General features: G+C 39.5%; 1 long non-coding RNA gene across 1 annotated transcript; it reads right to left on the minus strand.

Moving 5' to 3' along the window:
• Positions 1 to 752: 752 nt before the first annotated feature.
• On the minus strand, positions 753 to 26,004 carry LOC112952509. Its single transcript, XR_003250406.1, has 4 exons — positions 25,807 to 26,004; positions 1,928 to 2,133; positions 1,275 to 1,398; positions 753 to 1,056 (listed from the first exon to the last, which is right to left on the minus strand). It is a non-coding gene; the product is annotated as an uncharacterized LOC112952509 (long non-coding RNA).
• Between the last annotated feature and the right edge of the window lie 803 nt (positions 26,005 to 26,807).

Raw genomic sequence — 26,807 nt, forward strand, 5'->3', positions numbered from 1 at the left:
CAGGGAAATTATTGGGTCAGTAAATAAATAGTCAGGGATTGTGTGTGAAAATAATTGCAAGATCCAGAGAATTATGARTATTAAAGGTCTCAAATGAGAAAATTCTCCAGCACTTTAATCAAAGCATTGCAAGAGGCATACATATAAATTTCTATAAATATAAATAAAACCTGATATTATTTTTTTTCTTTTATCCCAGTCATTAATGAGGGATAATGCTGGATTAAAGAGGGTCAAAGAGATTTATTGATACAAACTGAGGACACTGAAGGAGTATGCCACTGCTGGCTTAGGTCCTCTTCCTGCAAAAAGGACGGGGATGAATGAACAAGTGTCTCAATGAATGACTGACTAGATGAATGAAAGAAAGAATGAATGTGTAATCTAATAAATACATTAAAATACATTGCCAACTTGCTGGGCTCACATGAGCTCTTCGGGGCCTTTGTAAAAATGATGCAACCATGTCCTTGTTTTTATTAAAGTCTTCTTTGCTCAGTTCCTCCAAGTATTTAATAACTACCAATGGTCATAAGGTGCTTTGCAGTTAGGAGAGTGTAGGATGTGGCTCCTTGCACTATGTAACATATAGGTACTTGAAACTCAGCGGGGTCCCCTCTCCCCTGGGATGCTCCTGATAGCACCCTGTGGAGCAGGAGCACAAGTGCATAAGAACATGTGTGTGTGTGTGTGTGTGTGTATATATATATATATATAAAGAACATATCAATATCTTTATATATCAAGAACATACCAAAAGCCTCGTCCTGCTGCAGCTGGCAGAAACCACATATCTAGCTTCTGGGGAGCAATTTTATCCTTTCTGAAGAGACATCGGTGACCCAAATTATTGTTTTTCTGAAGATGAATTTTGTTTTGGACTTCCTGATCCACCTCAGCACATCTACTGCCTTCTCCCTTCCTTCTGCTTGTGAAAAAAGAACCCAAGGACGAAGGTCTTCTAGCTTAAGACAGAGGGCCTCCAAATGGAAATTACAAAGCAATGGTTGCCAATTCAATTAGCTTTCGCACATCCACACACAGATGGAAGGGCTCCTGGAAGGAAAGAATATTTAATACAAATGGTTTTTATTTTAAAAATAAAAAGAGCAGCTTTATTTCCTACCACTAATGGCTCTATCAGTCAGGTCAAGGATAATGAATGAAAATTTTCCAAAAGTTCACTCATACCTTAATTTATGTTATTGACAATGTTCTCCTTCATAAAACCTACATTTGCAAATGCAAAATCAACAGTTAAATGTTTGCTTTACCTGTACCTGTATTTCCCCAAGGAGACAGATAGTTCTTTATCCAAATTTCACTCTATTCGCTTTCATTCAGTAAGTTTTCAAATAGCCTTCTATACTTTTTACCATTACGGTTGGTAAATATATTCTGTAAAGTTAAAAGAGAAAGTATTTTTATTTCATAATAAGAACTTTAGCCTCTATGCATCTCCATTTTTTGCTTTAATTTTTCCTTAGTTTTTAACACACACAAATTTTACTTTCTAATGAAATGAAAAACCTGATAAAGGGAGATGGCCTCTGGAATAAAAGACAGTGGTCAAGAAAAACGTTACAGAAAGTACTAGATGCATACAAACAGCATTGGAGCTATATTTTTAGCAGGACCTAGGTTACATATTTTGAGCAACAGTTTCAGGTAGACAGAGTAACTGTTAAAAGCAGGTGTTTATTCCAAAAGCTGCAGCAATGTTTTCCTGTCATGTTGCATTAAATCACTTATGATGCATCATGTTACGTCATGTTAGTACATATGGTGAAGAAGCCAAAGTGGAGTAACGTGATGTGACAGACAACATTTAGCAAAAAATATTCACTTATTTGACTCAGATACATGCTATCAGCTCGAATCAGAGAGTGTGGTCCTAAAAGGAGCTGACAGAYGGAAGTGAACTCACCCAGAAATGGTGTCCAATGTAAATCCAAAAGTTTCTTGTCATGTACCTGCTGCTCGTCCTGCTGATMGCTATTACTATCCTCAGTTCCTCTTTCTCAGCAGCTTCGTCCCAGCTGTGGGTTGTTTGACCAGTTGGTTGTCATTTATTTTGACATAACTCATGACTTCCCAAGAGAGCCCGATCACATCCCGATATTCTTTAAAGCACTGTTAAATGACAGTTGATGGAATTGCCAGAAATTGTTTTTATGCGAGTGAGATTATATTGAACTACAAATAAAAAAGGGTGCCTGGGCACTGTATATTTATGTATTTATGTATAGAGGGACTATTTTGGGTAACAAGAAGTTTATTCTTGAAGGCACCTCTTGGGAAAATGTGCCTGCCTGTCTGTGCACACAAGGCATCGTTCCTTGCTCTTGGTTTGGGGAACTTGGAGGCAATTTGCAGAGAATCCTCAGAGGAAGTGTGATCTCGTCCTCCTGCTTACCTGACGAAAAATAATTAAAATTTGATTAAATAATTAATACTGGATGTTGCTTAGCAGGTGCTAAGAGGCTGTTTTAATATTTTTTGTAGCTTTTTTTTTTGAAATTTAGGAATAAAACAGACATAATTGAGCACATTATTCTGAAGCTGCAAATGACTGTGGAGAGAATCGAGGGAAGCAACATTTCTTTGATTAGAATATTTTTCTCATTAACAGGATGTTCAAAATAAAGCAAAAACATTTGATGCACAGAGCCTGTGGCAATATCGAGTCGACACTGTCGTGCTCCCACGTTCCACCTCACGCTTACTAATCAATCAAAAAAAGACTCTTGCTGGCAAGAAAGATCATGTCTTTAATCACATAGCCGAAACTTTTTGACATCCAGCAATAGGGCTTTCTACATCATGTGCTTTTCCACACAGAGTTAATGCCCCAGGTCGTGGGCTTGTGCTGGAGTGATTGGATAAATCCAAATGTTCAATACCACATGCTTCAAGCGAGGAGAATGTCATATTTAGTGCAGGAGGTTGTGTTGTTCAAAGAGTTGCATCCATGTTTAAATTATTTAGAGGAGGGCATAGTCAGGACAATGTTTGGGTAGGCACCTTGGTGCATTGGTGGTTCACATGCTAAAGTCAAGCTTAAAAAATACATGTCCTGACGGAGTGAGGTGCAGTAGGAAAAGCTGCAGCATCACATACCCTTATTTCTCCTGGACAGATAGACATAGGTTATGATCCTGCTCCATGTATTCATTCTCCAATTCATCTCAGGATTGAAAAACAAAACAAAACTGTATGTTTCTAGCATAGCCTTGCAGTTCCTACCCTTTCTCTCCAAAAAGATTTGCTAAAAACTGTGATACAGTCAATTTAGTTGCTGGTTGAAAATACAACAGCATGGAGGGGATGTGTCACAYGCTGAGAACAGATGTGACCAGAGCATCCTGCTCAGCGTTTGTCTTGCCCAACTGGCTGGCTCTTCTGGGAAGGTACCCAGATACTGTGGACTGGAGGCTGAGCCCCTAAAACCATCTCCTGGAACGAGATGGGCTGGAATCAGGGAAGATTAGGAAATATCCCTGCATTTCCTGGGTTTTATTCTCCTCTGCCTCTTGCAGAGATGTCTCCAGATCAGTGGCCATACCAGGAYGGAGACTTGCTCCCAGACAGGATTTGCACCCTCAGCCTCCCAGAGAAATCATTGGTAGGAAAAGATGCCCATGTTGCCTGCAGCTATAGCACATACTGCATGGCATGACACACACATAAGTGAGATTAATTTGAGTTCTGGGCATCATTAGCTCAATTAAAACTGTGATTTTTTAGTTCAGACCTACAGGCCATTGCAGAGAAGAGTAATCAGAAGACAAAAACGAGTTCCCTAGTTAAAAATTAATTCCCTAGACTAAAAATATAATCAAAGGATGTCTACAGTATTTTATGAAGAGCTAAGAGGATAATAAAACTTAAAGCACTGCAACATTTGCATTTTGCTCATCTCTATCCATATTTTTTCCTTATACCCCAGCTTTCCGTGTGCTTGTTAATCACATGCACTGCTACAGTCCTGGCATTTTAAGATCACTCTGCGCGTGGAGATTGAAAGGCAACTAATTACAGTCACATTTCAAGGGGTTGCTTAAAGCTCCTGCGGCGCCGRCTACAGCAGAGGAGCCCTGACCTTTATTTGTAAGCAGGAAAAGCAGGTGGAGATGAAAGATTGCTTCCCTGGCAGCTCCTGTGCTGGGATCCGGAGCTGGGCTCCTCTCCCGGCTGGCAGCAGAGGCCACTAGTGCCATGCAGAAGCCACGGTCCTGTAGCTCTCCCTGGGGCTGCCAGGAAACAAGCAGGGAAGGAGCAGATCCCAGGAATCCGGCACGTGGACCTCTTTGAGCTCAGGGTTTGCACAGCACACGGCTCTGAGCAAAGCCATCGTGGGGCTCTGGGCACCCCCTCRATGTGCCAGCCCCATCAGTGCCAAGGGACCCTCATCCGTGCACACACGGGGACTTCTCCTGCCTGTAGCACCAATGGGATCCRTCAGGGAGGCAGGAGGGCCCCCGATCTGTGGAAATGAGGGCAAATCCTAACGCTGATTTCATTAAGCTTAAGCATATCCCAAGCATGCTGAACATCAAGCACGTCGCCCGTCATGCCAAGGCTTGCCCCGTGTCCCAAGAGATGCCTGTGTGTCCCAAGGGATGCCCTGCGCTTATCCCAGGTCCATCCAAGCACCGGCTACCAGAGAAACCATCTCCCCACACTGGACCTGCTAGCACCCCTTGTGCACTGCATTTACCTGAGTTTATCAGCTCAACCATTTACTACTACTGGCAGGAATCACTGTTGGAACATRGAGTTTTGGTGGGTTTAATAGCAATATCTGCCAGGCTGTTTGCATTTGTCAGCTGGAAAAGCTCCATTTATAGCATTGCACAAGGAGGAACGCTCGCGTGAAACTTCTGCCTTACATTCCACACGAGTATGTTCTTCAAAGAAAAATTTCCTCATGCAAATATTTACAGAAACCAGAGAAAAAAAAATAGACTAGCAATGGCTGCTGCAGTGAACTTCTAATTACAATCCACAAAGTGTTTATGAATAAATTTGTCTATTATTTGTCTAGCTCTAGCRCTGAGTACACTTTGCCTTGTGCTATTAGGGGCTGAAGGAAACAATATGCAGCATGAAAATGAAACAATTTGACTTAATTATTTACACCATTACCAYCCCTTTGAATTAGGTTCCCCATTTCCTTGGTATTTTGTAAAATTTAACTGGTAATTATGCTTGCTTAATTCATTTTGTTTATCTAATACTACAATAAGATCAAAACAACAACAGCAAAAAAAAAGAACCATCAGAGTGCAAAGAGTTAGCTATGTTCCCAAACTGTAAATGCTGCTTTTAAGCCTTTATGACAAATATGAACTCTCTTGTACATTTAATTTAAAGCGTCTCTGGCTGAGCTCCAATACTATTTAAGTGTAAACAGGAAAAGCCTGGGAGGACAAGTAATCATATTTAGATGACACAAAGATCACTAAAAAAATGTTCCAAAAACAGGGYCAAATTAGACATTGCAAAGACTGTTTGAAGGGTTTCAGCAGATGGTGAAGAGAGCTGAAATAAGGGGGTATGAGAGGGAAGGAAAAGCAATGGACCTTTCTTACCCCTGTAGCTCGGAYGTGGCATCTCCCATCTTGTCTTAACCAGATACCGAGCTCAAGATCAAATCTATCTGAGGTGCTCAACTGAAGCGTTCTCTGAACTACAGGCTGGGAAATCCCTGCTTTATTCCATTAAAATTGTCAGCCAGATTTATTCCTGGACGAGAACAAATGAGCACGTCAGCGTAAGTTATTGTGGCAATTTGTGAAACTGCTAATGAGGTATTTGCAGAGAAGGAAGAACTCTGTTATTATATTATGGCACAATAATTCTATTTTGATGCAGGCAAAGAGTTTATATTTTATCGCCAATGGCACCCTGCATCAGTGGCAATGCATGAGTAAGCTAGATGTGTGATTAAGTATTTAAATACAAGGGTCTAACAGCCTCCTCAGGAGCGAGTGCTCACTCATATAAACGCGAAAATAGGTGTATGTGCCATTGGTAGGGAGAAATGCCCCAAAGTGAGATGATTCTGCACCTTTATCACAAGGTATTTTTCTTTTCTTGTCTGAAGAACTTTACCAGGTTGCTTTCTTTTGACTACCTTTATCAGTAGAAATATGTAGACAGGAAGGTAGCTTGCAAGAGCATGTGGTTATCCCACAGCTCAGTTTCTCATCTATAAAATATTAATGTGAGGCTATTTATAACATTAATTCCTACCTTCACGTAATTAACATCATTAATTCTTAGAGACTGCTTTCATTTGCAAAGGACTCTTTGAGGAGCACCAGTTCTGTGCCATCTTTATAAAAGTCATTTCCAAAGAACACTGAACAAGGGTTGGTAGACCCCACCTTCTTCATTATATTAAATGGCAATGTCTTTGAGGGAAAACAAAAGCTCCAAAACAGTGCAAGTGGGGCTTTAGCAGCAAATATATAGAAAATGAATGTTCTGCTAATGTGCCACAACATTAAGAAAGCAGCCTAGCTTCTACCTGCTAGCAGAGGTTGCTGTGAGGCTAATGATTAATCAGGGAATTTATTTTCGGCAATAAAGCACACAAAGGAATCCAAACACAAATATTTGAATGATTAAATAATCTGGGAAGCACATGCAATGTGCTGTGTGTGAGGAGCTTGTTAAGCAGCAGTCCCTAGAGCCATTTCTTGAGGCCTATTAGGCCAATATTGGGGCCCACAGGATTTTCCAATATTGCAGAGATTTACGGAAGCCAGGACACCCAACAGGCTCCAAGAAGAGCCAAGTACTTCTAACTCATTTCCTTGCTGAATATTGTTTCCCAGGAAAAGGGGAAAACAGGAATTCCTACTTTAATATAATACAGGTTCCGTCCCTCAAGCTCTTCAAATTGGTGTTTTTTCCCTCTGAGAAATCCTGTTGATTTTAATTGGGTACTTGACCTGGAATAAGAGAAACAGTTTCTTTGTCCTTATTTAACCAAACAAATTTTTATTCCCTTCCCAATTATTAATTTCCTTAAATGTAAAGTGACATCTCCAAAATGAAAACAGTTTATTGCTTGCCAGGAGCAAAGACGGGCTAATTTACGAAATTCAGAATTAAAGCTTTTGAAGCATATCGCGGCATGTTTATAAAACAATTATCACTGCAAACATTAGCTCTGCTCAGAGCAGCCTCTTCAGGCCACCACTGAAACTTGAAGGCTCATTCCTGACCTCCCCACTCCCAAAATGCTTTTTCTGTACCATTAAATTAGGTCACCTTTTGATTTCAACCCTCCTGTCTCAAGCCAACCATTTGAAATCAAACCAAAGCAATCCAAAGTGTTTTTCACGACGAAAAATATTAACTCGGTGTTTAAAATTAAGCACTGGACTCATTATTAATAACTGATAGCAGACAGAAGAGAGCAGTGACCTCTACAGCAGAGCATTTAAATCTTTGCACAACATGCTCTGCTTGTGCTAGGCTGGTTTCACAAACAACAGCTGTGTCGTTCRTTAACATATGAATCCCCTTGAGGTAATTTGGAGGAGCCAAATGTGCTAAACTAAACACCTCATTAAAGCAGCACTTTAAAAAACAAAACAAAACAAAAAAATCCCAACCAAGCCCCAAACTAAATTAGCATTCCACTTTCCGGTCCTGTGATGTGAGGAGGAGAATATTCTATTAYATGAAATTCATTTATCTGCGTAGTTGGGAGGGAGGGATTTTTAAAATTAATAATATATGTTTTTTTTTCTTGCTAAGATGCACTTGAGACTAAAGTATCTTTGAAGTCCACAAAGCAGCAATTAGCTGAGGACAGTATTTCTTTTTTTCCCTCCTAGTTACTAGACTACCTGCACAGACCACAGGATTGTACTACAACCTGCAGGACGCCCTTTCTAGGGGAGGCTGAGAGCGTGAGGCTGCGATGGAGCCGTGCCCAAACCCTGATCCTGCAGCTTTGCATTGGCACCAAAGCCYTCACGAGATGTCCGAGTGTCCCAGGAGATCCCTGGGGACAGCAGAAGACACCMGGGTAAGAAATTAGTGGTAGACACACGGCTCATGTACTGGTTTAGCTTGGCAAGGAATGCCATCATAGATGACATTGCAATTGAATCCGAGGAATTATATCCAGGCTGTTGGGAACAGAGAGAACCACTTCAAGAGAGTTTGTTTTTAAAAAATAATTAAAAAAAAATGGTAGAAATGCAAGTTTTTCTATGTTTTAGCAGTACGCATCAGACAACACTTATGTGCACAGGCCCCCTTGCTTCACACTCCCACAAATCGAATGTGCAACTGCTTGCCTCAAAAATATGCAAGTTTCCCCATCAATGCATTAAATGAATTACTACCCAAAGTATTTTTTTAAATAGGCATTCATAARATTTAATAATTCCTATATGCATTTTTTTTTAAAAGATAGATTTTGATAATGGTCCAAAAAGTAAATAACTGGGAGCTTTTTGCTCCTACTGTCTTATGCTGCAACAGCTACTACTCCTGCAGAAAATGCCATTTAAAAGTGAACCTGGGCATCCCCAAATTCAAAGCTGGCCCTGGACTAGAATTACTGGATTTTTGTGTCTTCCTCCAAAAGGCCACCTGAACTACTTCATTTCTCCATTACTAGGAAAGACATCAGCCTAACGAGCTGTGATAATTTGGGACTTTAATAACAACCATTTAACATGGATTAAAAACAATCTAAGCTCTGCAACACTTACGGATACTGCAGAGTTTTCATCTTCTCCTTTAATGGCTTTATCCTCAGAGCTTAAGCAAGGAGTCAATTTCGAGAGATGCTTAAAAAAAAAAAACACTTATTTTTGTTAACTTTAAAGCATAGCTTGGTAACCTGTTGGAATTTCCTGCAGGTTTTCTAAATGTTCATCTGAATTCCTCCCAGGTATTAGCATGTCATGCAAAACCCAGAAAATAGCATTTATTCTCTGCAGGACTGAGCCCATTCCTCTTGGAAATCCTGCAGGCAACTGGCTCCCCCCCAGGGCAATCTTCCATGCTCCGGTAGGCACGTGTGTGTCAGTTCAGGCAGAATTAGGGTTTTTGTCAATGTGCCTTTTTTATATTTTATTTATTTATTTATTCTGGTTCCTATGGCATTGCGAAGTCACAACACATCACAACACATTTAAGTGATCTCAGCTGAGCTCAGCTTTTGGCTCCCTATCTCCAACATTGGTTTCCCACTTGCATTCGAAGGCTACTTTGGATGTTCCTGAGGGTTTATCTGGTTGGGATCATTCCCTAGCTCATTGAAGGCACCATCAGCCACCTCCATAGGGTGTAGCTGGACAGCTACTGTAGCGGCTGTTCTTTCATCTGCACCACATCTAGCATTTTCTGTCATATGCAGACAGCAAATTGATTTCTGAGAGTCTTTTTCATAAAATTACCATAACAACAAGCACCATCATTTAAAGCGTGCCAAAAAAAAATCAAAGTTTCTAGCTCTCCGAGATGCAATTTAAATTGTCCTATTCAGAAATTTGCGGTAGACATGCAATGTTTTGTGTAAGACTCATTATGACTTTAGAGTCCATCTTGTTGTGTTGTGTAAAGCCAAGGGTTTAAGCATCGCAAGTGCAGCACAAGTTCTTTAAACTTTTTTTTCCTCCTCCAAGTAATGCTGAGCAAAAATTCCTTTGCTTGGTTTTCATTTCTACAGCATCTCTACTAAATACTACTCAAGAGTGAGTAGGTTTCAGTCTTCCTCTGTTTTCATTTAAACACAAGCTCTGCCATATGTAGCTACTTAGCTGTGAACTCTCTTAAAAAAAAAAATCCTTCCTACATTGCTACTTTTCTGTTAAACCAAGAAAAAAAAATCCCCACAAAACAGATAGAGCAGACAATAGCAATCTTGTCAAAAAGGCAAAAAAACTTCAGGTTGTCCTTTTTTAACTTGAAAGTCAGCATTTTGGAGTTTAACAGGCAAAGATGAATCAGCTGAGTCTACCAGAATACCACAAGCTTAAGTTCTAACTGAAACTAACCCAAAACATCAAATTCTGCACTTCCCAGAAAAGCATCGAGCCAGGCAGTGGGGAGTAAACACTCTGCCAAGAGACAACAGGTTTGCACCTCTCAATACTCTCCCTTTTTTTTTTTTGCTTCACTGCTGCATTGGCTAAATTGCAGAATAAGGCAGAATCCCYGAAAACGGCTGCAATGTTTTGCTCACACTCATACAAACTCCCCAGGCTGCTCTGCAGTTGTGTCYGAGTTACACACATAGGGAAGCCTTGTTTCAAGGGAGGGAGAAACTTGGGTTATCTGAGCCAAACTAGAAAGAAAGTTACCCTTAAGTTGTCTACAGGGTCTCACTTGTCCCCATAAATGCTGGGCTGTTTCCCAGCAAAGTCCATCCCAACCTACAGAAACTATAAGAAAACATTTATTCTGTATTTTTATTCTGTATAATAGTGCTTTCTTTTTGCCTCCTACCCTGAAAAATTGCTTGAGCTCTTCCTGTCTATTTTTGCCTGTAGCCAGTACTGCTAAAGCCCAACTTAACTCTCCTTTTATGGACCAATCCAGCTCTTGGAGCTACCCTGCCCAGCTCCGAAAACCGAAATTGCATCTGAAGAGTTCTTGTCAGCTCCCAACTTAAAAACTCCTGTTTCTCCCCCTCTGCCTTTCTAGGCAGCAAAGGGAAAAGCAGATCATCACAACACTGATTAAGTACCAGCTCACACATGGCCCACCAAAGTCAGCCACTAATTTTAAGTAAAATAGATTTAAGAGTCTTTTCAGAGCTAAGAGAATGGAAAAGAATTGAAGTTACGTCTATGCTGACACAGAGCCATCTTTTCCTTGCTTTGAGAAGCTCAGGCTTTAGGCAAAGTCACTTAATAATAATGATCTTCCACTATTAAAAAAATAATAATAAAAGACCATTAATAGGAAATAATTAAGAATTAATAAAGGTATTTGTCAAATAACTTACTGTGACTGTGACCTTTTACTTTGCCGAGTCAGATTTAAAAAACACCTTCAAGTGTAAAAACACCTTCAACTTAAGAAGATTAAAAATACTATTTTTTTGCTGCTTAGCAAAAAAACTATTACATTATCCCTAAAATACTACTATATTTTGGTTATTCATGAAATAGAAGCACTAAAAAGGTTTTTAATTAAGTGAGAAATAAATAAATTAAGTCTMTAAGACAAGCAGGACATGTATGCATGAAATATAACAATAGATAGAGGATTAAATACTTGCAAGTCATTCAATGATTAATTAATTAAATAATGGACCAAACGCAAGCTTTCCTTGCCCTCCCTGCTCAAGATTTACACCACTAATCAGCCAATTTTCAAATCCTTAATATACTAAAGCATTTGCCTTTAAGGCAGCAATAATTTAAGACAGCTATCAAAATGAATGCTTTTCCATTAGGCAAAATAATTATGTCATATATTCTAACAGTGTCTTTGGACTTAAATCTTTTTTAAATGTAGAAAAAGTGTCACTCAGYGGCAACTTGATTGAGAATCTTGATCAAAATCCACTCCATACAGCAAATGCAAATAAAAAGCAACTTTTCTCTGTCTCTCATTAAATCAAGACTATTCATAAAAATAAACATCCAAATGACAGGTCACATGTCACTGAGCAGGGCTGGTGGATTTTGAGAAAGGCATTTGAACAGTTATTTATGTATTTTAGAGCCAGCATCAGCACTTGTGCAAATTTAAGCTCTGCAAGTCCGCACATCAAAACTCGTATATCTACTGTGATTTTTCATGGGGTTATAGGATTGTAATGGTGCACGTAGTAAATCTTTACAGTGCATGATTACTTGCTTGTTGATTTTTAAGTTCTCAGGGCAGATGYTTTATTGTCCCTTGTGCTTACAGAACAAAAGGCAAGTGCTCCTACTTGTGTTGTGGTCCCACATCCACCCAAGCTAAGGTGGCAGTAGAAGTGGATTACTTTACCACCAGATTTTTTCAAGTGCACCAGGAAAACAACAAAATTTATTCCCTTTAACTGAAACTTAAWCCTGCTTAGCCCAAAAGCTCCCCTTCTGCACCAAAACTGCTGCCACACAGAGCATCTTCTAGGTCTCACACACACACTTTTTTTTGTATAAAAATATATATATTTTGTATATAATTTGACCTTACCATAACTTAATGTATGTTTCTGCCTTCTCCGGGGGTAAGCTTGCCCACAGAGCACCCCAGGGAGAAACCACCAGCCTCCCTCCAGCATCTCCTGGAAGTGCTCCGTGCTGCTGATTACTCACTTCATGCAGGTGCATCTCACCTGCAGAATGAGCCTCAGCCCTTTCGATCCAGACACCTGCGGGGCTCATTCTGACCCATTTTTCCCTCTTTTTTTCCCCCCCTTCATCAATCATAGGTAGTCAGGACCCTGGTATTATAGTTCTCATCAGAAGAAATCACATCTAGGCAGCCCTTTCCCAATTCAATGGGTGACTGCTGTGTTTTTGGAATGAAGTATCTAAAYTGCACCTCTACCTGCCCGAGGAATAACCTGAAATACACAGGAATGCTGTGTTTCTAAGGCAAAGCCTCAGAAAAGAAAGTCACTAATTATTTCTTAAAGCTATTAAAATCTCTCAGCTTTTGCTGCCACATCCCAGTTCTTCACATGGGAGGTCACTCAAAATACCTAATTAGCACATTTTACCCCCAATTTTTAGGGTGATCTACTACTTGAATGTATACAATATCTATACATTCATCTCTTTAGCTAATTCTGAGCAAACTTGGAGCATCTGGAGACAGAAAATGTCCCTTCAGCTCTTCTTCCACATGCTTCTTTCCAAAGCAACTTTGGATATACCCCTGCTGGCAACTCACTCTGTCCTCACTAATCAGCTTAGTAATTCCAGCAGAGATTAATCTCTGGAAATCTTAAGTTTTAGAGGCATTCAGTCCTCGCTGCTTTATCTGAAATAGCTGGTCACCCATTTTGAAAATTAGATCAAAGTGAATGGTACTATGAGGGAAAATACAAGGGAAAAAAAAAGAGACTTTGAAGTTTGCTGGATAGTGGGTTTTTATTACCTCTGTATGAGTTAAAATAAATTCCCAAGCCACTATCATATAAAATAAAAAGTAGATTCTTTTAATAATATTTTGGGCTAAATAAATAAGGTGAATRGCAAAGTTTAAGTTCAATTAGCAGCTCTTCTCGTCTGTTATATGAATTATATACACTGTCATTTCATTTCTCATTCCATATTGCTGCTCATGCTCTCCTTACCACCTCCCGTGGCACAAAGTTTAGCTGACAAAGGGTGAAATAGTTCCTCAGCTTATTCCTAGGTACAAGCATGAGCACAGGAAAGAACCTGGCAGTTTCCTGAAAAATCATTTAGTCGCCTCATAAGAGCACTGGAAAAGTGCGTGTGCAGCTGGGAAAAGAAAACACTAAAGCACTGTAAGACAGAAAGAAACTTGAGCAAAGCTCCGATAGCCAAATTGCTTCATCAAGRTAATAAATAAATGGATTGCCAGTACCTGAAAAGTGATACGGCTTCTTCTTTTTCACTTTCCCAAGAGATTAATCTTAGAGCTAGAAATACAGACTTATCCCCAAAATAGTATATCACTGCTAATGAAGTTTGGATGTAATTATCATATTATCATAACTATTTAAAAAAAATCCACCTAGATAGCCATCAAGGGAAGGAAAAAAAATCTGCATTTGTTCTCTCCCTAAAAATCTATATCTATAAAATAAAAACACGTATTKCTCTGATACATTCAGTGATCCGGAGATGCCTTCATCAGCACATGYTTCACATGTTGTAAAGACACCAGAAACAGAGCAAAGGGCTCCAACCGAATGCTGAAAGAACATGTGAACTTAGGTGGGACCTAAGGGACTGTCCTTTCCTAAGGGAACTGAAATCAGTGGTAACATTTCTTCTTTTAAACAACAACAAATAATGTATATGGGGTGCCCTTGGGGTCTCATCTCTATATGGGGTCTCATCTTTTATCTTATTATGCTTGACAAAGAATTAGCCTGGCCAATGCACAGACATCTTCTAAAAATGGCTTATGTAAGTACATGGTGCAAGCTTAAATACGCTTATGTTCATATAATATAGCAGTGCTATATATAGCCTAGCAGTGCTGAAAGGTTCGTCTTGTGTGCTAAAATTACTTCTACCTATTTGCTAGAGCAAGTTTTGAATCTGTAGTGAGCTGTCAAATGTTTCTGCCTTTGAGACACTGCTTAGCTGGACATGTCCCATTCAGCCCCAACTATGTCCAAAAAGATTCAAGCCACGTTTGAAGACTAAGGCTTGAAGAAGTCCATACACTCAAGATATCTTTTCTCCATTTTTCTTTCTGAAAGGAAAGGGATAAACAAAGTGGAAGGGCTGTTTAATAAGAACCCTCCTCAAAACCCAGGCATACCCTAGCTTCACCTTTGGTAAAACTCTGCCACTGCATCTGCAATTCTTATTCTGGAGCAAGTAAGAGAACAATCTAACATTGGTCCCTGCTCCCTGGATTTGCACAGAAATGCTCACTGACCTGTCAACATGCAGGTTGTGAAAGTCAACAGGGAATAAGACTGCAAACAGCCACAGCTTTAAGTGTGAGCTGAAGGAATGGAGGAAGAGGTTTGCCTGTTTTCCAAATAGCATCTCAGACTCGGGGAAGAGGCTTGTGCAAAGACACAGAGTTAAGACCAAAGGCCAATTATCCAAGAGTCTTAATAGAGAAAATAAAAATAAAAATCAGGTGGGCTCAATCAGAAGAGCTTCCATTCATTGACAAGCAAAACGAGAGCTTTTGATATGCAGATAGCCATARATCCTCAGGAGCACTGAGGTCAGCTACCTAAAGCTATCAGTTGCTAGAGTTGGGTAGCCACGGTGTGATTTTTGACAATTATACATCCCTAGTTTCCTCATCAGTCCATTTACCCACCATTATTATACTAAAAATCTATCATAAAATATTCTCACTGGAGGACAAATAACCTTCTATTCCTGTCCAGCTCCCAAGAAAGATAATCTAGTAATAGAAGAGGTTCTCAGCAAGGTTACTGCCCAGGCAACATAACAACTTTCAGAGCTTTCTTTACCTCCAGAAACCTTGCTCTGATTTCCAATTTCTAACATCACCTAAATCCCATCCACGTGAGTCTCCTCTGAGTGGAGAGGATCCCCTGAGCAAGTTTAAATCAATAAATAGAAATTAGGGAAAAAAAACCACCAAACTTTTCTCTTCTTTCTGAAAAGCATATGTGGATGTTTGTCAGCAAAAATATGTACTGGAGAATGCTAACCATATAAACTGACACACTTTATGAGCCAAACTTTTCATTTAAAAGCATCAAATGCCAAAGAGTAAAAGAATATTTGTCTACACAGGGATAAAACACTAGAGGTCTACACCAGAGGCATGAAATCATTTCATATACAGTGGTTTTCAGGTGCTCCGATTTTTGCAATAATACAGTAAACGTTCAACCTTTGCTTCAAAATTAGCACTGGAAGCTGAGGGAAATAAAACAGTTCTTATATATTAGTGAAGTTATAAAGCAGAAATCACAGAGGACATTGTAATCAAAGGCATGAAGATGAACATTTGAACTCAAATAGCAATAWTTTTTTATTTTAAAATGATATGTAAACTGGCTTTGTAATTCCCTAAAAGCATATAAAACACAGGCAAATCCATTTAAGTGGAGTTGTCAATCCAGTCTAAAAGCACAGGTTCTAAACGATATGAAAGATCTAAAACCTTTTTACTTTATTCAGATAAAATTAGTTTCACACACTCTGTTGCCATAACTTCTGCTGATTATATCCTGCATTTTTTCAGGGAGAATTACAATCAGCATTGCTCTAAGCTTTTTTTTTTTTTTTTTTTTTTTTTTTAATGTTCTCACTGGTGGAAAAGCTTCAAACGCACAAAAGAATTCTCTCTTTTAAAGAACTGGTTTTCCTGGCAATCTCTTAGCTGATCCAATTAAAAAGTAGAGCATGTGTTCTAACTAAGCTGACACATAATACACTAAGACCCAGCCAGAAGTCATACAGCTGTAAGAAATCGGAGCAGCAAAGTTTAATGCAAGAAAACCATAATTTTAGAGAAGGGGATGGATTTAACCCAATCCCTCAGTCGGCTGATCTGACTCGCTCACTCTTACACTCACAAGCACTAAGTGCRTGTCCAAGTGGTCTGGTGAGGACCACTCGTGTGACACAGAGGACAAAGGACATTGGCTGATGTTGTCACTCTTTAGCTTCTCAGGTMGTCTTGACTGAAGGCAGGAGACTAATTTTGGATGTGCCTTTTCTATCCTTTAGCAACTGATACTGTCCAGGATGTCAGCTGCAYCCCAAGGGAGCCACCAAGGTGACTGGAAAGGATGACAGGCTATTTTACCTCTCCAACAGAAGGGATGTTTCCCACTTCCCTTTGCCTGACGGGAAGCCAAGAGTGGAGAAAATTCCCACTGCCAGGATGGGGCTGGTAAGTTTGACAGACATGCCATAAAGTCACCAGATCCCAGCTTGCCATATTGTGTACCTTTAATGACAGAAAGTGATGTGTGACACGTTAGCTGTATAGGCAAATTCCAGTATCGATATCAACTTCCTTAAACTGGTGTTCTCCTATCCACACTCCAGCATTTACCCACTTTATGTCCTGGAGAACCAGTAAGGCTTCATGAAATTCAAAAGGGGATGCTCTGAAGAGGGCTACCTGCAAACAGTATTTCTTTTGCTGCCATAACAAAAGGATTTTAGGCCAAATCKCTCAAATTGCAGGCATGCAGTAGGGAAGAAACTGGTTCCTATGTGGAGGTTTCTCTGGCCATTTCCCATGGTAAATCCTGGAAGTGCTGCAGCTTGAAAATTCTCCCAGTCTGGGCACACAAGGGAYGTGGGGGGATCAGACCTGGGGATGAAATACCCCACATTCAATGGGGACTTTAAATCTCAGACACTGACTCAAGATGGGAAGAAAAGAGCTACTAAGGTAATATCTGCTAAGATGAAGCTAACTACAGATAAAAAYGGGCTTTACATGCCCAGAAGTCATTTATGGACTAAGACCTGAGGGATTAGTCAAGCAGCAGTTTGACAGTGCTGCTTTGTTGGATACGTGCATTCAAAGAGCTTCACAAGAATTGCACACCTGTAAATAAAAGGAATCACTTGGAGCTGATGTCAGGCATGACTTTGTCAAAGCTGCTGTGACACTGGGCTCTCTTAAGTGCAAAATAGCTGGCTGCCTTTGCTGGGGACTTTGGGCTGGATGTGAAAGTCCTGGCAGCGGAGAGAAGGGGACTCTATGATATGTGTGGCACCCATTGTGCCCCTGTCCACAGAGAGTCTCCATACTTCTTTTTAAATTGTTATTGAGACCTTTCTCTCACCCTTTCCTTAATCTTTTGTACTGTTCTTTTCCAATTGAAAAGACAATTTGTCCCTCTCCCAGCTAATTGAAAACTACAACACAGATACTTCACAAGAGAAAAACGCTCAGCTGCCTTGCCCAGATCTGATCCGTTTGTCTCCATTTTTCCATTTATGCTGTCTCCTCTCTCCTCCCAAACTGCCAGTCATCTCCTMAGGACATTTTCCCTGCTTGACAGCTAGCAGGACGCTCTGACTTTCAGTGCTCTCCTGGGTATGCTTGTAGGTCCTGAGGCTGGGACACACCATCTGGACGCTGGACCTGTGGCCGATGCCGCTGCTCAGAAAGTGCCTTCTAGTCATGGGTCTCTTCATCACCATCCCTCCCGATGCCTCCCCAGCTCCTAGCCGCGCAGCATCTGTTTCTAAACTTGGAAGGGTTCACYGCTAATTAAGGAATATTCTCTTCCTTCAGCTGACCTATTTTGTTTCCTTGCTTGGCCCTAGAGAAGCTCGTGGTTGAACTGCCTCTGGCTCACCTTAATCATCTCCATTTATTTAAGGAGTTTAAGTCACAGCATGAAAGCCTCCCTGATGAAGGTATTACATGGCTTTGCTTTGCCCACAGACCGCGATTCCATCTTATTATCCTTAATGCCAGACTTGGCACTACCTTCTAGGCTGTTGATTATTGGTTTCTGCAACACCCAGAATTCAGCAGCTTCACAAGGGGGGGAAAAAAAAAAAATGGACGGAATAATTTCTTTTTTCTGTCAATGATCCTAAAAATAAGCCATGACTGACAAGTTTGATGCAGCAAATGGCACAGAAACTTGAAGAAATTGCTTTTTACTTTTTAAAAAATATTTTATAGAGACAGTGGATGTCGTTTTCATTGCAATGTGTTCATTGATAACATTAAAAGGGTTAAGACCTTGTCGAGGCCTGAGGACATTTATAGACCCTGCTTGCCTTATTGCTCTCATATCACTATTCTTTCTTTCTCCCATTGAAATATGAATTCATTATCTACTTCATGTATATTTGCAAGGCAATAAGTGAAATGAAAAAGCTCCTGCTCACATGCCTTGGGAAGAGAGGTATTACACGAAAATGCTAAAAAATAGTACAGAAAATGTGCAAATCACACAAGCATTTTGCACCCAAAGTGACACGGAGCCACGTTCAATTCATGCCTTGCAAGGCACGAAGCGCAGCACAGCCAAAACGCAGAGCACAAAGGAAAACAGCTCCAGCATTTTTCTGAAAACTGGGCATCATTGGCGAGAGCTGGTTTGCATTAGTGCCTCTCAGTTCTCCTACTGATTTGTTTGCTAGATGTAACAGCTGCCTACAGGTTGCATCTACACAAGTGAATAGGACGTGACACAAAGCCAGAACATTACAGTACATTGCTTCTTGTACTAATAAATATTTAAGGACAAAGCCTAAGTACTTCTCCTTCAGCATAAGATCCTTCTCTGCTGCAACTGGCAAAAAAATGACTTGCAAATTGCAAGGCAAAGAGAAAAAAAAATTAATAAAACACAGATGTTGATAAGCGTGCCAAGCAATAATATTTTCAAATTGAATTTTGTTTCCCAATAAAGTTCTAGAAAGTTTTCAAGATTTTTTTTTCCCTAATAGCCAGCCCTATTCCTTTATTTACAGGTTAAACAGGAGAAGAAAATAGATCTATTTTTTCACTGCTAACCACTGGAGCATCCCTAAGGTCTCTCCCACAATTGTAGCTTTAAAAAGTTTGAACTCACTATCTGACACCTTCCTGGAAGAAACTACCCTGGCCAGGTCCACGATTCARCCTCTTTTCTGGAGAAAGCTCAAGGCTAATTTTGTCCAGGAAAGGAAAATAAAGTGTGTGGGACACCTGGGGACAGAGAGTCCTTCTGCCACCTCTTCCCCAATTCAGGGTCAAGCTAAATTACCTGTCTCAGAGCTCCAATAAAGCTCATTAGCAGACAATAGGGATCCAAATGGCAATTCCAACCTAYTTCATCCACTTGCCTTGCCCATTCTGTTCAGTGGCTTTGGGATAAGCAATCCCAGTTTTACCAGAAACCTTGAAAATAATATTTGTGCAGTTCACCTGACAAACAGGCATGGGCAGAATGCATTTGCAGACCCAGATGATATTAATTGTCTCTGGGTGTGTCTACCTGGAACTTGCACTACCTGGAAATACCTGAGGTATACGATGAAAATTATATATTGTGGCATGCAGATAGAAAAGCAAACATTTCACTCATTTCCTCTCTGGATTTTGAAATTAAGCACAAAGGAGAGGAAAAAAAATCCAGCCTGTATGGAAAAAAAAGAAAAAAAAAAAGAAAAAAGAAAGCCACATCTGTGCATTTGTGCTCCGTTTTAAAACCACCTATCCCAGTTATGCTGTTTCTCATGTCTAGACATTTCTTTTTTCCTCCTCTATTGAGTAAAGTGAGTCACACAACTGAGATTTATTTCTCTTAGAATCTTAAATGCTTACTTGCTGCTTTGGGGTATTTCTTGAGAATTAGCCATTCAGGACAAAAKCAGGGAAAGTAAAACTAGGAGCTCTCTATAGTCAACAGAAGGATCAAGAAAGAGCTGGTTCTGATACAGCATTTCCAAACCTAGAAGGATATTAAAAGGTAGAAAAGTATCACTGCAAAAATATCACAAACTTATTTCAGTGTACTTTTCCTTCCATGCTGAATTTGAAAGAACAGCTCACTCAAACTTGTACAAGCCTAATCTAGCAAAGTGAATACAGGTGTCCAAAACTTGATTTTGGACAAAACCGCTAGCTCAACAATATGTTAGATMCAAATACCCGGGATAAGCAACCATTACATTGCTGTTTAAGCTGCCTGTGCAATCGCTCGTACTGAAATGTGAAAGTTCAGCCCTGATCAGTTGTTYACAGTTTGTAATACAGAGCTAATGCAGATATGAGCGACCCAGCCAGACTGCCTTCTACCTCCCTTCCAAAACTCAGCATTTTATGGCTGTTTTTCTGAAGTGTTAGAAATAGAGAGACTCTAAAAAGCATTTAACCCTTTAGTGCACAAGTACRACCTTTGTAATTTGATGTGGAAACCCAAATTTCAGCTCTGGCTCCTTCCATCCTCCTCCCTCACTGCTKGTGCAAGGACATGAGTGAGAAAAGATGAACACTGCTTTTCATCACCATTTTGTCAGTGTAATAGGCTCCCCGTTCTGTATTCATAGCTCTTCCTTGATTCCCCAGGGAGATTTCTCTTTGGCTTCACAGGGTATTTTCTCTGGGTTAGGATAAAGCCTGTGGAGCAGAAGTCATTGTTTCACTTTCTCTGACTATCTTTTCCTTTCTATGAATAAATTCCCTCAATCAGAGAATAAAATCCTAAAGCTGTTCTTTGAGTTGCAAGAATTTTATTGATAAGAAAGGAAAGAATAAAGTAAAACAATGACTTTCATACCATTGGCTTTACCCCCATCTATGTAATGCASCAGAAAATTTCCACTGGGGAATTGTGTTTGTCTTCACTGTGAGTTTTAATCATTTTTGTCTTCTGGAATAGCCATTTATCAATTTAAGTAGTTCTTTATGAATAAACATTTATCAATTTTGAGAAAGAAAGTTTCCACTTGTAAAYATATTTTCCTATCCTGAATTCCAATATGGACTTTTCTTGCAGAAGGCTTGAAAATTGATGTTATCAAGATTCGAAGGAAAAGGATAGCCATTTGAAATTCATAGTTTCACAAAATTTATGAGACATAAGTCTCTTCCATTTCATTATTAACTAGAAGGGATTTTTCACTGAGATCCCAGAAATAAGCTGGAAACAAGAAGATGAAGCAGAGGTTCAAAATAGATATTTGGGAGCTGCTGTCTTTACATAAGATAATGAACGCCTCGGACAGAAAGATGACAAGGAGATATTGCTAGGAAATATATTTCACAGCAASTATATACTACAGAAATATAGATTTATTTTAATCTACATCTGCCCGAGTACTTTTGTCAGAGTTCCCATTGGGCTTACTTAGCTAACACCAGTTTACCCTGAGAATTACCCTCACGGTTTAGGTGGTGGACACCTACACAGTCGTGTGAATACCACGTTCCTTCTTCCACACGGCATTGCAAGCRGGATACAGGGCGCCGTCATAAACGGGGGCAAGTCAGAAGAGGAATAACGGAGAGGTTGAACCTTGAGCAATGCAAAAGGCCAGTGTTTTCCTCCACAAAGCACACAGCGCATGTTCCAGGAGCTCAGAAATGGAATTTCATAAGTAAATATAAGATTGGATTGAATTTGGCAAATGGGTGGAGTGGAGTTACTATACTGAGAGACTGTTATTTTGGAGGGTGATTTAAGACCTCTGAATATTATTGTCATCACAGTGTTATGAAATACATGTATCTAACTGCTGTCTGAGATTCCTCCCGGCTGTTTCAAAAGAGCAGTTATTATCATCTGCAGGCAAGATTGTTTTGCACCACAGCAGATATTAGAACGAAGGCTAAGCAATCATTTATAGCATATGTGGATCCTAGAACTGTAGCTGGAATTTTTAGAATAAGCTGTAATATATTCTGGGAATCACACATTTTCTTCATCATTAGTCATGCTTCTCCACTTCAGCAAATCAAAATAAATACAAGAGGGCTCCAAGTATGTTAACAAAGAGCACAGTATCCAACGTACTTTGAATGTATGTTAAAATGACAAAAACACCTCACCAAAATAATTGTTATGCTACCAACACACCCTCACAGTCAATAGTCCATGAAGTAGTAATTTACGTAGATACAGCGAGATTCTAAATTTTCAATGTCCTCTTTGAAAGACACTAGTTCTTCAGCATTTCCTTCTATTGTGAATGACAGAGAGGTCTCCGATTCCCAAGAGAATGCAAAAGGGCCTTGAAATAAAATGATCCCATAATGGCTCGCAGTGCTACACTCCTCCCAAGTTTTCAGCACAATTATATGCTCATTACTTTGGAAGAGTTAGAAAACAAGCAAGCTGCAGCTTTTAATGACGCTTTCATAGCAGAGAGAAGAACTATGAAAAAGCATTTAAAACAGCTCATCTCCTCCTCTATTCAGGCTCTCTTTCATTTCTAGAGGCTGTTGCAATGAGAAATTGGATGCTATCCAGTTTGGATTTATAAGGAAGCAGAAAAGGAGATAATGGCAGAAAGATGCATTCCCCCCCCCCCCCCATATAAATTCAGATCATCTTTAACATTTGATCAGACTTTGAAGAACATGAGACAAAAAAGCAGCAGCTACTTCCAGTCATATACTTTACAATAGCTGACAGTTTTGCACTGCCTCCCTGCATGCAGGGCTGCTTCAGACTTTCCTTTTATTTTTTGGAGGGGGAAGGTAYAGAACAGAGCCATTTATTTAGTTCTGCTATCTGATTATAAAACCCTGACTCAGAGCATCTAAAAGATATGCTTACAATGCACAGACATACATCCCAGGCCTTTGTACTGTCAGGCTGCCACCCTAACAAGCTAGAAATATGTATGTGAGTGGAGAAGACATTTCAGGATCAGAGGAACAGCCAGTTAACAATATATTATTGAGACCAATTTCTTTGTCAGTCCATAAAAGCTAAATGTGACCCCAATGGAGCTATTCTTATTACGAAGAAGCAATTTTCCTACCCTTTTATGACACCATTTTTATTATCACCATTATTTCCAATTCTCTAATTAGAGACCACAGTGTTGTTACACCAACATTTTCTCTTTGACTCAGACACACACATGCATTATGGTTGCCCCGAGAAAGAATATTAGTGCAATAAGCCTGAGCACTGTTCCTTTTCCTTTCTGGGGTTTCAGTACAGCTGTCGGTGAGCCGCAATATTTTAATAAGAATTTTCCCTTGACTGCCATAACCCTGTGACCTTACATATGCACTTGAAAAGAAACATTGAGTCAGAGAAGTCTATTCATTTGTTCTTCTGTTTATCAGAAACTGCAAGCAAAGCTTATTTTAGGTTCTATTTTTAAAAAATACACAGACCTGTTCTGTGGAGAAAGTGGCAAATATTGAYGTATTTAAAATTTTCCATCTCAAGTGCTTGAATATAAGAACTCACGTTAGCCTTTTGTGCACGATACCCAGCTTTGCGTAACAAAATGGAATTAGCAGTGAAGGCTGAAAAACAAGGCCACAGGTGCCCAGAACTTGGTCAAGGGAATTACATTTTGAAAACAATATTTTGCTTGTTGCTTTGCCTTTTTTTTTTTTCTCTCATAAGAATTGCCTCTCCTTTCAGAGCATCCAACCTAAGCTTGAAGACAACCAAATGTCAAACGCAGCAGGGGTTCCAGAAAGTTCCTAGGTAACTGAGAAGAAGTCTCACCATGACTCTAACATCCAGCAATCTATTAACACCAGAAAGGGTACAAAGTGCCCCAAATTATTTCCCTCTTCCACACCTTGAAGAGTCCTAATTCTTTTGTCACTCTGAGGGAGGCTGTGAATCAATTTCCTACTCAGGATTTCATTTCAAAGACCCAATACAGCCCTAAAATTCAGCTGTGTAGAAATGGCTCCTCGCTGTTATTTTTTCAGCTAAAAATCCGTATATATTTCACTGCTCAGAAGTCAATGAAGGGGTTTTATGACAGCTCTAGTAAAGTGAAGTTCTCCAATTACAACCTAGCTGTAAAATATACACTTTTTTTTTTTTTCCTCCTCCTTTTTTACTTCCAGGCAATGAGTTTTGGTCATGTCAGTTAAACCCAGCTAAAAGATGGAGAAAGAAAGACAGGAATGACTGCTCAGTGAACCTCAGGAGAGTTATGAAGTTATACAACCTCAGAAGGATTTTAGGCATTTTTATACTGCCCGACTCAGCTCATATTTATATCAGCCGTCTCAATGGCCTGAAATGAGCTCAGCTGTGAGGCTCGTAGAGAAAAGTGCCTCCACTAACTGGTGTATTTAGGAAATTTAGTTTGCGCATAGCTGGATGCAACAGAAAAGAGGGATGACATAGCTGTGCACAAAGTGAACCTTGCTATGATACCTGTCTTGTAAGCAAAAACTACATAATGCTCAAAAAGTAGGTACATGAAGGAAAACAAATGATCAGTAAAGAACAAGGGAAAAATTAAACACTTAGATGTAAATGCAGTTTTGTCCACATTACTTTTTGATCTCGGGGGAAGGAAAAGCAGCAGCAATCTCTATGGTTGCCATACAAATGCAACTGCTATTTTAGATAAGAAATATAAATGTRTCCTAATTCAGTGTAATTGTACAAGCATGCTTGGATTTTGACTATGCGTGTCTGTAAAAAAGTCTTCCTAGAACCTGGAGATATTCTAAATATAATGTTCCACCGGTGAAAAGTTACCTAAAATTTCACCTGATAAGATTTTTCATCCTGTCTCATCCTGTCTTGAACAAGGTAATTTACCATATACATAGAGGAGAGTTGGATTGATTATCTTCAGGCTTCCTGCCACTAAACTCAGCAAATTAGCTGCTCATGATTCCAGCAAATGATTGTACTTTTTTTTTTTTTCCTAGTGCTCTGGGAGAAATAGAACTGCAAAGCTTTGGCTGGGAATCTAAGAACTTGTTTATAAGCTCCTAAAAGAGGAAAGAGATATATAGCTGCTGTTGTAATTAGTGAAGTATTGCAAAAAGAAATGAGACAATCGTGACATCTCAGACAACTCAGAGAAACTCAGCTGCATTTCTCTTGGTGTCTCTTTTGGAGAGGTAAATAGTTGATTGTGTATCACAAACAACTACCACGAAAAGCTGGTTTAGTGCTGTAGGTAGCTGGTAGGACCAAGGAGAATGGAGAACTTTAGAGACATTCCAAGATCTTTGATCCTATTGAAGAAACAAGCTCTGGTTTATTGAGCGCAAAACCTCAGAGTGAAAACTAATGAAGCTACCATCCATTGCAAGATGTGCAGATAACCTTTCCCTTCTCAATATTAGRATTATAGAGTTACACACAAAGACTACACGTTCAGTTTGAAAGCTCTTCCTCAGGCTATAACGGACAAGGATATTTATTTTTAAGTGTTCAACCATACTGGGCATCTGATAACGGTGACATAGACAGCTGCTACATTAATGTATATTATTTATATAACCTCCTAATGGCCAACTCCCTCAGAGGGAGCAGGAAGAAAGGTAAGCATCCCAGCGCCAGAGGGTCTGACTTTGCTGACGTTGATCCATAACGAGGGGTAGAGGAAACTACTGCAGCATAGACAGAGGAAACCAAAGAAGAGAATTAACACAACAACTATCCCTCATCGTTTCTCATTACTGTAGTGTCTGGCTTGTACAAGAACCCTGTCAGTCAAACACTTCACAAACACACGACAAAAATGGTCTTTGTCCAAACAATCTTACCTTAAATATCCCACAAGAGCTAAACAACTTCTCAAAAATTAACGCAATTATCCACATCTCCTAAGCTTGTTTAAATCTCACAGGACATTAGTGTGTCAAAAATATCAAAGAAGTCATCAGAAGGMAAACCATCTCTTTCAGAGGAAAAAGGCACCTTCTACCTATCTCCACTTAATGGAGTGGGAAGACTCCTCCTTTCCGTTAGGAGATAACAATTGGATATGGAACACCTGGGCCCCATATCAAGCCTGGGAGTTGGCCCATGTGTGATCCATCATCAAAAAAAAAAAAAAAAACAAACCTCTGGCTGCCCTTTCTCCATGGCCATTTACAAGAAATTTGTCTATTCCTGCAAGCAAGGATAAACCATGCTTATAGCATGTATGCTGACTGAATAACGTGCATTTTGTACTGAAATCCTGGAACTGAAGTGGTTCCCAGTAGTGGTTCCCAGATGTAACAAGGCTTTTGATGTCCATGTGGGACAGATATGACWCCCTTTCTTAAGCCTTGTCGGAAAATTTTATCAATCACATCCTATAGCTACATTTCAAAGTCAAAGCAAAAGCCTTTGTGACCCAAGATCAATTTCATCCCAGTAAAGCTCCATTAAAGACATGGTCATTAAATTAGTTACTGGGCTTAATGAAAAAATAAAAATAAATAAAAAGGCAATTCCAATGAGAAATACAGTCCAATACAGTTTCCTCCATTTTACAATCAAAAGCAGGTTGTAAACTCTTCAGGGGAGGGAGGATTTATATCTTCTAATGTGTTTTTAAAATGCTGAAGTCTGAGTCCCAGTGCTAATTATGGCTGTTGCACAAATTATAAATAAAAACAATTATCATCACAGCACTAATAGTGAAATGTATATAGTTTGAAATTTTGCTTTCAGATAAAAAAGAATTGTTTTTAAAATTGCATGAATATTTTATTGCATAGTCATCACGTCAATGATTTATCAAGATGCAGTAATAATAAAAATATCATCATCAGGT

Source organism: Nothoprocta perdicaria, unplaced genomic scaffold (assembly GCF_003342845.1).
Source record: "Nothoprocta perdicaria isolate Ctin4 unplaced genomic scaffold, notPer1 scaffold_4, whole genome shotgun sequence".
NCBI classification, from domain to species: domain Eukaryota; kingdom Metazoa; phylum Chordata; class Aves; order Tinamiformes; family Tinamidae; genus Nothoprocta; species Nothoprocta perdicaria.